This window comes from Salvelinus sp. IW2-2015, unplaced genomic scaffold, assembly GCF_002910315.2.
Source record: "Salvelinus sp. IW2-2015 unplaced genomic scaffold, ASM291031v2 Un_scaffold6327, whole genome shotgun sequence".
In the NCBI taxonomy this organism is placed as follows: Eukaryota; Metazoa; Chordata; class Actinopteri; order Salmoniformes; family Salmonidae; genus Salvelinus; species Salvelinus sp. IW2-2015.
This window is the reverse complement of record NW_019947590.1, coordinates 62,148-73,688: the sequence shown is the minus strand read 5'-3', so window position 1 is coordinate 73,688 and position 11,541 is coordinate 62,148. Positions and strand designations below refer to the sequence as shown.

The following is an 11,541-nucleotide window of genomic DNA, read 5'->3' as shown; positions in this document are numbered from 1 at the left end:
GGGGCAGATTGAACAAAAGGAATAGGCTAGATTTAATTATTTACTTTCAATACCAATAAAGGAATACGGTTGTAGGCCAACATAACCAACCATATTATGACTGTCCCTCACATACAACTGTGCATGAACATACATTGGGATGGGTGGGGCAGATGGCTATGTGAGCCATGGCTCTTGGCCTGCAGTGTCGGGGAGAAGTCAACTAACATGCAGTTCAACCAGTAACTACGTTTTGTAATAGCTTGGTGGTAGTTGAACTAAATTCAAATCTAAGTAGTGTTTTCAGTAGTTAATTAAGCCACTGCTAAGGGCTGTTCTTACCCACGACACAAGGCAGATATTGGCCATATACCACAAACCCCCGAGGTGCAAAAATAAAATAAAATACGGGTGAGGTAGGGAATCATGTTGTTTATGTTTCAGCATAAGACCTGCATGAGAACAGTGTTTGTGGTTAATAGACTATGGAAACATTTGACCCCAGAGGGATCTGTTCTTGCAATTTGTAGTCTATGACATTTCAGATTTAGATATGACAATTTTTCAAGAAGTAGTTTGGATGTAAACTACTTTTCAAAGTAACTTAAGATAAGTTTGCCATCTTTTTCTTATTAATGGTAGATTTAGTTCATCTTAACTTTTTCCAGTGGGAAGTAGCCTATTTTGTAGCTTGGTAAATTATATTTTCAGAGTAGCTTCTCCAACACTGTGACCTGGGATTCCATCATGCTTGATTCAAATCAAATCAAATGTATTTATATAGCCCTTCTTACATCAGCTGATATCTCAAAGTGCTGTACAGAAACCCAGCCTAAAACCCCAAACAGCAAGCAAGGTGTAGTAGCACGGTGGCTAGGAAAAACTCCCTAGATTCAGCACCATGGAGAGCCCCCCCCCACCCCAAACACACACACACACCTTCTGACCACACGTGTCGATCGATAGGGTGCAAGGACAGCTCAGAGGAGCAATATAGAGTACAAGGTCCTGTAAATAGCTTACACTCAATACGAAACTACAAACATCGACTTAAAAGCACAACAGATCCACAGACACTCAACATTATTTGGTTTCCTTGAAGCGCTACTGAGCTATGCGCTGACTTTTCCTTTGCTGGTGGACTGCTACCATCTAGCGTGGAATGTGGTACCTACAACCTTTAGAGAACAGTAATTTTGTTATCTGATTGAGCACCCTACAATTATGCGGAACAGCAAGTCTGAACAAAACCAGCAGTTCACTTCCGAGTGTAGTTAGGCTCCCTCCCCTCACACACACCCTCTCGGGAAAGGTGTCGGAGAGAGAGGCTCAACCACCAACAAGTTGTGACAAATCCTTTTTATCAAGGACAGGGAGTTCTCACAAACTCAAGTTGGGCGGTGAGAACCATGCACAGTGAATGGACCGAACGGAAGAATCGATTTGAGTGGAGGTTATTTTCCTTCTTCTTTCAGTTGAGTCTGGCATACCTCATCCTCTCGTGTCTAGGCTACTGCCTGCGTGTGTAGGGAGCCGAGGACCACCCGAAGACACACTTTTATGCTGTGATTTGCGGTTGTCAGAGACTGATTTAAACGATTGGAAATGCCTGGGAACGAGAGAGTTTGTCGTCTTTGAAAGAGATCATTCAAAAGCCAGGGAACGACGCATGCGCAGACTGTGGCGCGCCTGGTAAATTGAATGTGCTACTGATGGTTATAGCTTTGCCGCAAAAACCTTCTTGCCTAGACGTTCTAGATGATAGAGGGTGGGAGTTGGCATGCAACAGCTCTGACATGTATAGGTAGAAAAATACGTTTAGCCTATTTTAGGCTATTTGAGTTTGCTCTGGGAAATTTAGGACAGAATAGGCCTACTTGCATTTTAAATCGACTTTTCATTTGTAACCTACCGGTGCACCAGAATCTGGCCTTACACGAGACGTTGGTTCAGCCTAACGGTGAACCAAAATCTGGCCTTACACGAGACGTTGTGTCAGCCTAACTGTGAACAGAATCTGGCCTTACACGAAACGTTGGTTCAGCCTAACGGTGAACCAGAATCTGGCCTTACACGAGACGTTGGTTCAGCCTAACGGTGCAAAAGTAAGCGTATTGGTTTCCAGAAGTATGTATTTCTGTGGGCTTCAGTCTGAAACGGGTCTCAGAGCAGTTCATATTATGCTGTACTTAAATACGAAACCCATTTAGTATGTTATGTTTCCTATTCATTTGTGGATGTCCGTCTCCATTTCGTATGATATTGTTACGAATTGCAATTCGTTCTGAAATGCAATTCGTACAATATTTTACGAATTTGCTAAAGCTTAGGACATGTTACGAATTCCAATTTGTTGTGCTAAACGTTAGCCAGCTCTATTGTTTAGGGGTTAAGGTTAGGAGCTGAACAGGTGTGTTGCGAAAAATCTCCCCCTGCCAGAACCCCCCCCCCCTCCTCCTTCTAATTAACTTAATTTTGTGCTCAAGTCAAATACTTTCTGTGGCACACATCAGAGTCAAATACTTTCTATAGAACAAACTTCACGTCAGGATAGCAACCGAAATTAATCATTCATGTATGTGTGTTATATTAAACATAGAGGAGGGAGTAGAGCGGCATCTTGCCGCCCCGGGTTACGGGCGGCGCTGGAAAGGGAGTTCTCCCAGGCGCCATACAAGCTAGAACCGCCACATACACTTGAAACAAATAGCCAAACCCGAAAACTGCAGACAAAAATGCTTTCCGCTACTAAGATCAGTGAAATGTAATGTAGGCTAAACTGACAACGGAGTGAAGAGCAGAAATGTCAACTAGCAAACAAGTCGCAGCAGTGAAGAACGGGACGGGGGGAGAATTCTGGCAGGGGGGGGATTTTCGCGCAACTCCGGCCCGCTCATTAAGCAGGATTAGGTGGCCCCTATGCATGGAGAATTGGCGAGGGTGGCATTTTCTGAGCTAAACTGACCAAGACCCACCCCACAAACACATAAGACCTCACATAATTCTGCCCAAAAACAATGACATATTTTAACCAATGGCATAATTATGGGCTTTTTAGGTGAGCGCTGATGCCTATCTGTGATAAGCAGTGCCCACGTTGTCAAAGGCAGGGAGCAAGATATTATGTATGGATATGTATATGGGTAAGAATACTATATCCAGAGTCAGTACCATATTATAATGTACAGGGATACTGGATCTATAGAGGTAGATATGTATAGGGTAAACATACTATATACAGGGTCAGTACCATATTATAATGTACAGGGATACTGGATCTATAGAGGTAATGTGTATAAGGGTAAACATACTATATACAGGGTCAGTACCATATTATAATGTACAGAGATACTGGCTCTATAGAGTAGATGTGTATAGGGGTAAACATATATATACAGGGTCAGTACCATATTATAATGTACAGAGATACTGGTCTATAGAGGTAGAATATGTATAGTGGTAAACATACTATATACAGGGTCAGTACCATATAAATGTACAGAGATACTGATCTATAGAGGTATATATGTATAGGGTAAACATACTATATACAGGTCAGTACCAGTACCATATTATAATGTACAGAGATACTGGATCTATAGAGGTAGATGTGTATAGGGGTAAACTACTATATACAGGTCAGTACCATATTATACTGTACAGGGATACTGGATCTATAGAGTAGATAGTGTATAGGGGTAAACTTACTATATACAGGGTCAGTACCAGTACCATATTATAATGTACAGAGATACTGGATCTATATAGGTAGATATGTATAGGGCGTAAGGTGACAGGATAATGGATCTATAGAGGTAGATATATATAGGGGTAAGGTCACTAGGCATCAGGATATATGATTAAAACAGAGCAGCAGCAGCGTATGTAATGATTGTATCCGAGTGGGTGTGTGTAGTCTGTAAATGTGTGTATGTTATGTGTGTGTGAGGGTAAATGAGGGAGTGAGTGTATTTGTATTTATTTGATCCCCATTAGCTGCTGACAAAGCAGCAGCTACTCTTCCTGGGGTCCAGCAAAATGAAGGCAGTTTATGCAATTTTAAATACATTACAATATATTCACAGATTTCACAACACACTGTGTACCCTCAGGCCCCTACTCCACCACTACCACATATCTACAGTACTAAATCCATGTTATATATAGTGCGTATGTTATCGTGTGTGTGTTATGCATGTGTCTGTGCCAAGTTTGTGTTGCTTCACAGTCCCGTTGTTCCATAAGGTGTTTTTTTTAATCTGTTTTTTAAATCTAATTTTAATGCTTGCATGAGTTACTTGATGTGGAATAGAGTTCCATGTAGTCATGGCTCTATGTAGTACTGTGTTGCCTCCCATAGTCTGTTCTGGACTGGGGACTGTAAGAGACCTCTGGTGGCATGTCTTGTGGGTAGTATGGGTGTCTGAGCTGTGTGCTAGTATTTAAACAGACAGCTCTGTACATTCACCTTGTCAATACCTCTCATAAAAACAAGTAGTGATGAAGTCAATCTCTCCCCCACTTTCAGCCAGGAGAGACTGACATGATATTATAATTAATATTAGCTCTCTGTGTTAGAGGTCGACCGATTAATCGGAATGGCCGATTAATATAGATCCGATTTCAATGTTTTCATAACAATCGGTAATCGGCATTTTTGGTTTCGTATTTCACTGAAAGAATAAACGTTTGGTTTTCGAAATATAGTTTACGATTTGATCATATTAATGACCTAAGGCTCGTATTCTGTGTGTCATTATATATAATTAAGTCTATGATTTGATAGAGCAGTCTACTGAGCGGTGGTAGGCAGCAGCAGGCTCGTAAACATTCATTCAAACAGCACTTTCCCACGTTTGCCAGCAGCTCTTCTCTGTGCTTCAAGCATTGCGCTGTTTATGACTTCAAGCCTATCAACTCCGAGATTAGGCTGGCAATACTATAGTGCCTATAAGAACATCCAATAGTCAAAGGTATATGAATACAAAATGGTATAGAGAGAAATAGTCCTATAATTCCTATCAAAAACAACCTAAACTTCTTACCTGGGAATATTGAAGACTCATGTTTAAAAGGAACCACCAGCTTTCATATGTTCTCATGTTCTGAGCAAGGAACTAAACTTTAGCTTTTTTACATGACACATATTGCACTTTTATTCTTCTCCAGCACTTCTTTTTGCATTATTTTAAACCAAATTGAACATGTTTCATTATTTATTTGAGGCTAAATAGATTTATTGATGTATTACACGTATTAAGTAAAAATAAAAAGTGTTTCATTCAGTATTGTTGTAATTGTCATTATTACAAAATATATATAAAAAATCGGCCGATTAATCGGTATCGACTTTTTTTGGTCCTCCAATAATCGGTATCGGCGTTGAAAAATCATATTCGGTCGACCTCTAGTCCTTGTACATCCAAGGGCCGTGCTGCCTTTCTGAAGCAATTGTAATTTTCCCAGGTCCCTCTTTGTGGCACCTGACAACACGACTGAACAGTAGTCCAGGTGCTACAAAACTGGAGTCTGTAGGACCTGCCTTGTTGATAGTGTTGTTAAGAAGGTAGACCAGCACTTTATTATGGACAGACTTCTCCCCATCTTAGCTAATGTATCAACATGTTTTGACCATGACAGTTTACAATCCAGAGTGTTACTCCAAGCAGGTTAGTCACCTCAACTTTCTCAATTTCCACACCACTGACTACAATATTAATTGAGGTCTAGGGTTTAGTGAGTGATTTGTCCCAAATACAATGCTTTTAATTTTAGAAATATTTAGCGCTAACTTATTCCCTGCCACCCATTCTGAAACTAACTGCAGCTCTTCATTAAGTGTTGCAGTGATTTCACTCTCTGTAGTAGCTGACGTCAATAGTGTTGAGTCATCCACATACATAGAMACATTGGCTTTACTCAARGYCAGTGGCGTGTTGTTAGTAAAGGTTGTGTGTGTGTGTTGTAGCGTCAGTGTGTGTAGTKTGTAGGGCCCTGTGAGGGTGCTTAAGAGACAGTACAAAAATAAGAACAAAAAACAAAGGTCAACATAGTCTGTGTAGCCATTTTGTTAGCTGTTTGTCAGTGTTATGGCATGAGGACAGAAGAATACTGGGCAGATGCTGGATACTGCAGTAGTCCCTGGACAACACATGCACTGACTACACTCACACATATTGGCATCTGCCAAGTCACTCGTGAAGTCACTCATAAAATGTMMTYYATGTATGGGGAATAGGCCAGTTKAGTACCTAAAGGTCCCAATACACGGGGCAATAACATGCATTTTTAAGTAGCATTCCAATCTTTTTGAATTTGATTCCCCCACAGTCTGAAATGAGTTGGTTATTCAGGCACATCTAGATGTGAAACATACTCAGCGCTCCAGATCTCATCATGTGATTATCAGAATGAAAGAAAGTAGGATATGAAAGGGAACAGCAGTAAGACATTGTGTAGGTTAACACCACTGTAGGCTACCGGATCACTTCCAACAGAACAGACCTATAGGTCTAGGCCTACCGCAATGTAGACCAACGCAGGGTTTCTGTGGCCCACGCTGACTTTGTCATAGGGAATAAAACGGTGTAGTAGGTTAAAGATATACACACTCCGTGGGTTGGTAGCTGGCCCTGCACCAGGCTGTGTCAGGTAGATAAGATGGGTGTGGTCAAGCTAAAGTAAACACAGGTATGAGCCAATCGAGGGAGAGGGAAGACATTCAGTAGAAATGTTAAATCAAATTTAAGTTTTATCTTCCCTGACTGCCTTCATATCTGCTCTGAAGGTATGTGGTCCAGCACTTTGTACTGAGTTGTAGTGTGGTATGTTGTTGTACGTCCTATACACCTTATCATTGGATCTTTACAGAGAATCTGCTCCTTGCTCAAGAGGACAAAGGTCAAAGCAAGCATTCCACTTTTTTTCTATGTGAAATGTCGGTTTTTCTAAAGGTATTCCAGTTGATCTAGTACCACAAACTCCCAATGAAACCACATACCTCTCTCTGTTGTGCTCTGTTCTTACTCTCTCTCTCTCTCTCTCTCCCTCCTTGCCTCCATCCATCCCTCCATCAGATCCTAGTTGGGGCTCCTGTTCCTTAGGAGTGTTCATCTGTGTTCAATGTTCCGGGATCCACAGGAATATTCCCTACATCGGAATGAAGGTCAAATCCCTCAGCCTCTCCCGCTGGGAAGACCAGGACGTAAAGGTGAGCTGCTCACCAAAATTCCCCAAAATGGGAATATTCACTCACGTACATTTCTTCAAAACCAATCGACTCTGGGTTTGGTACTAATTTAAATCATTTCAAAAGCTTTATCTGTGCTTGATTGAGCTTGCCTGGCTTATCAGACAGATAGAGTAGTCCCAAAATGGCAAACGCCGCCCATCTGTCACTCCAGGCAGGCTAGAGCCGACGCTCAAAGTATTTGAAAGATTTTAAATAGTATTTGAACCCAGGTCTGAATCCATGACTATACATAGTCATTTATGACTGAGTCGTAACTCAGTGATGAACTTGATATGAATATGAAATGATTTCAGACAGGCTTTGTTCCATCCTCTGTCTGAAGAATAGGACATTATCCTGTAGAAAATGAAAGGTTATGCTGCATGTATCACATACAAAACAATCCACTCAAATGTTGGAAGGAATTGTCTGTGTCTAGCTAATACATGGTATGACACATGCAATCATGACTCACCCGCCCGTCTATTCTGTCTCTCTCAACTTCTCTCTTTCTTTGTGTGTGTGTGCATGTGTGTGCGTGCGTGGGTGCATGCATGTGCGTGCGTGCGTGTGGGTGTGTGTGCGTGCGTGTGTGTGTGTTTCAGTTCATGGCGGAGAATGGGAACGAATTGATGAAGCAGAAATATGAGGCGGTTGTTCCTGTCTACTACTACAAACCTACCCACAAAGACTGCCAGTAAGTGTGCCTGTGCGTGTGTGGGGTATGTGTGTGTGTGTGTGTGTGTGTGTGTGTGTGTGTGGTGACCATGGCAACGTGACCATTGTAATAATGACATTGTGATGAGGGGGATATTTATGGGGACTCGTGGCAAAGAGGCGCTGGCTAAGTCAGGATACTGAAAGGAACACACACACACACACAGACACACACACAGCAGAGGCACACACCACCACCACACACACACACACACACACACACACACACACGACACACACAGACACACACACACTGTCTATTCTGTATCATGATAAGTCCTTAGAAAGACATTAGGATGAAGGGCACATTGTAATACGTTCCATATTAAGATCAGAGGTTGATTTTCTGTGATGTTTAATGTGTAGGATGAGGAATCATTGAGTTTCAGTCATGTGTTTTACACTAGATATAGGATATGTTTCCTGTTCATTATTTCCCACTTTCTCTGTCTCTCTGTCTCTGTCTCTGTCTCTATCTCTGTCTCTCTCTCTCTCTCTCTCTTCTCTCTCTCTCTCTCTCTCTCCTCTCTCTCAATTCAATTCAATTCAATTCAAGGGGCTTTATTGGCATGGGAAACATGTGTTAACATTGCCAAGCAAGTGAAGGTAGATAATATACAAAAGTGAAATAAACAATACAAATTAACAGTAAACATACACATAACAGAAGTTTCAAACACAATAAAGACATTACAAATGTTATATTATATATATACAGTGTTGTCCGTCTCTCTTTCTCTCCTCTCTCTCTCTCCCTTCTCTCTCTCCTCTCTCTCTCGTCTCTCTCTTCTCTCTCTCTCTCTCGCTCCTCTCTCTCTCTCTCTCTCTTCCCTCGCTCTCTCCTCCCTCTCTCTCTCTCTCTCTCTCTCTCTCTCTCTCTCTCTCTCACTCACTCACTCTGGCACACAGGTCACAAATCTTGCTGCTGTGATGGCACACTGTGGAATTTCCACCCAGTAGATATGGGAGGTTTATCAAAATCAATATTTTGTTTCTAATTCTTTGGGGTCTGTGTAACTGAGGGAATTTCCTAAATATGGTCTACTTGGCAGAGGTTAGGAAGTCAGAGCTCAGTTTCCACCACATTTTGTGGCGAGTGTGCACATAGCCTGTCTTGCTTTTAGAGCCACTGTCTGCCTACGCGGCCTTTCTCAATAGTAAGGCAATGCTCACTGAGTCCTGTACATAGTCAAAGCTTTCCTTACGTTTGGGTCAGTCACAGTGGTCAGGTATCTGCCACTGTGTACTCTCTGTTTAGGCGCCCAAATAGCATTCTAGTTTGCTCTGTTTTTTTGTTAATTCTTTCCAATGTGTCAAGTAATTATCTTTTTGTTTTCTTGTGATTTTGTTGGGTCTAATTGTGTTGCTGTCCTGGGGCTCTGTGGGGTCTGTTTGTGTTTGTGAACAGAGCCCCAGGACCAGCTTGCTTAGGGGACTCTTCTCCAGGTTCATCTCTCTGTAGGTGATGGCTTTGTTATGGAAGGTTTGGGAATAGCTTCCTTTTAGGTGGTTGTAGAATTTAAAGTCTCTTTTCTGGATTTTGATAATTACTGGGTATCGGCCTAATTCTGCTCTGCATGCATTATTTGGTGTTTTACGTTGTACATSGAGGATATTTTTGCAGAATTCTGCATGCAGAGTCTGAATTTGGTGTTTGTCCCATTTTGTGAATTCTTGGTTTGTGAGCGGACCMCAGACCTYACAACCATAAAGGGCAATGGCTTCTATAACTGATTCAAGTATTTTTAGCCAGATCCTAATTGGTATGTCGAAGTTTATTTTCCTTTTGATGGCATAGAATGCCCTTCTTGCCTTGTCTCTCAGACCGTTCACAGCTTTGTGGAAGTTACCTGTGGCGCTGATGTTTAGGCCGAGGTATAGTTTTTTGTGTGCTCTAGGGCAACTGTGTCTGAATCATTCCTGCGCCTGTGCATTCCTGCGCCTGTCTCCCGACTCGTTCATACCAGCGTGAAATAGTGAGATAACAACAGTCTCAGGTGTCCGTGTGTTTGTGTCTCGGCCCCTTTCACCAGGGTTTTAGACACACAACATTCTGTTATGTGGCAGGTCATCTTGGAACTGTCTGGAATCCTTCTGTTATGTTTTAATGAGTGTCAGAGATAGCTGATGTTGTCTGTGTGTGTGATGGTTTGTTTGAATGCGTGTCGTGTGTTGTTGACTGTCAAGTGTTTATCTCACGCTAGGACCGATGGCTTGTCTCGTCAGCTTCGTCTCACTGTCGTCTCGTCTTCGTCTCGTAATCAGCAACGCTAATCCTTTCATCAGCTCTCTGGGCTTCCCAGCAGTCATCAGACAGCACTCAGCATGGACGCACACCCACACACACACACACACACGCATAAACGCACCTCCCATCTGGTTATTATGTAGTCTGTCTGATTGCAGTACTTGACATGGGCGGTTGTGTCTGAAGAGATGGAGGGAGGGAGGAGGGAGAGAGAGGAAAGAGGGAGAGTGCTTCTCTTTGTCTCTGAAGCTGTACACTGATCCCAGCTCTAATGTTAATGAACACTTCACATTCTCCTTGCTGCCAAATGTCACATAGTACACTCACACGTGTACACACACACACACACACACACACACACACACACACACACACACACACACACCCTGTGACTCAGTGTAGGAGTGTGTGTGTTGTGTTTCCTACAGGTAGGCAGCTGCCAGAATAGTCATACAGCTTAAAACAGTTGTTGTCTCATATTCGGTATTTATAGACAGTGCACAGATAAGTTTCAACCCCTGACTTTTTCCACATTTGTTACTACAGCTCTGAGTCTAAAAATATTAAATACTTCCCCCTTATTCAATCACCACACAATACCCCATAATGACGAAAGCAAAATCAGTTTCTTCATTACATGTTGCAAATATATATAAAAAATTAAACAAATATAAACATTTACATAAAGTATTCAAGACCCTTTACTCAGAACTTTGTAATGCACGTTAGCATGATTATCACCTCGAACTAGTTTGGGTTATGACCTACAGCTGCACACCAGTATTTGGATTCTCATATTTGTTCTCTCAGATCCTCTCAAGGTTGAATGGCTGAGCGTCGCTAGCACAAGCTACTTTTCAGGTCGTCTCCAGGATGTCTCGATCTGTCAAGCCCGCTCTGGCTGGCCACTCTAGACATTCAGAGACTTATTCCGAAAGCCCACAAAGAAACTGATGTGTCTGGCTGTGGCTTAGGCGGTCGTTTGTCCTGCTGGAGACTAAACCTTCACCCCAGTCTGAGCGTCCTGAGCACTCTGAGCAGGTTTTCATCAAGGATCCTCTCTGACCTTTGCTCCGTTTCATGCTTTCCCTCGATCCTGACTAGTCTCCCAGTCCCTGCCACTGAAAAACATTCTCCACCAGCATATGCTGCCACCACCATGCTTCACTACAAAAGTTATCCTCCAGATTGTGACCTTGGCATTTCAGACCAGACTTCTTGTTCTCAACGTCTGAGTCCTTAGTGCCTTTTGGCAACTCAGCGGCTCATGTTGCATTTACTGAGGACACTTCCATCTGCCACTCCACTCATAAAGCCTGATTGGAGTGCTTTAGAGACTGGTTGTCCTTCTGACAAGATTCTCCCA

At 42.4% G+C, this 11,541-nt stretch overlaps 2 long non-coding RNA genes across 2 annotated transcripts; both read left to right on the top strand.

Annotated features, from left to right (window-relative positions):
- Positions 1 to 1,231: 1,231 nt before the first annotated feature.
- Positions 1,232 to 7,908, top strand: LOC112078816 (uncharacterized). Its single transcript, XR_002895789.2, has 3 exons — positions 1,232 to 1,671; positions 7,056 to 7,189; positions 7,816 to 7,908. It is a non-coding gene; the product is annotated as an uncharacterized lncRNA (long non-coding RNA).
- Positions 3,116 to 3,722, top strand: LOC139026907 (uncharacterized). Its single transcript, XR_011478858.1, has 3 exons — positions 3,116 to 3,343; positions 3,422 to 3,458; positions 3,618 to 3,722. It is a non-coding gene; the product is annotated as an uncharacterized lncRNA (long non-coding RNA).
- Positions 7,909 to 11,541: the final 3,633 nt, after the last annotated feature.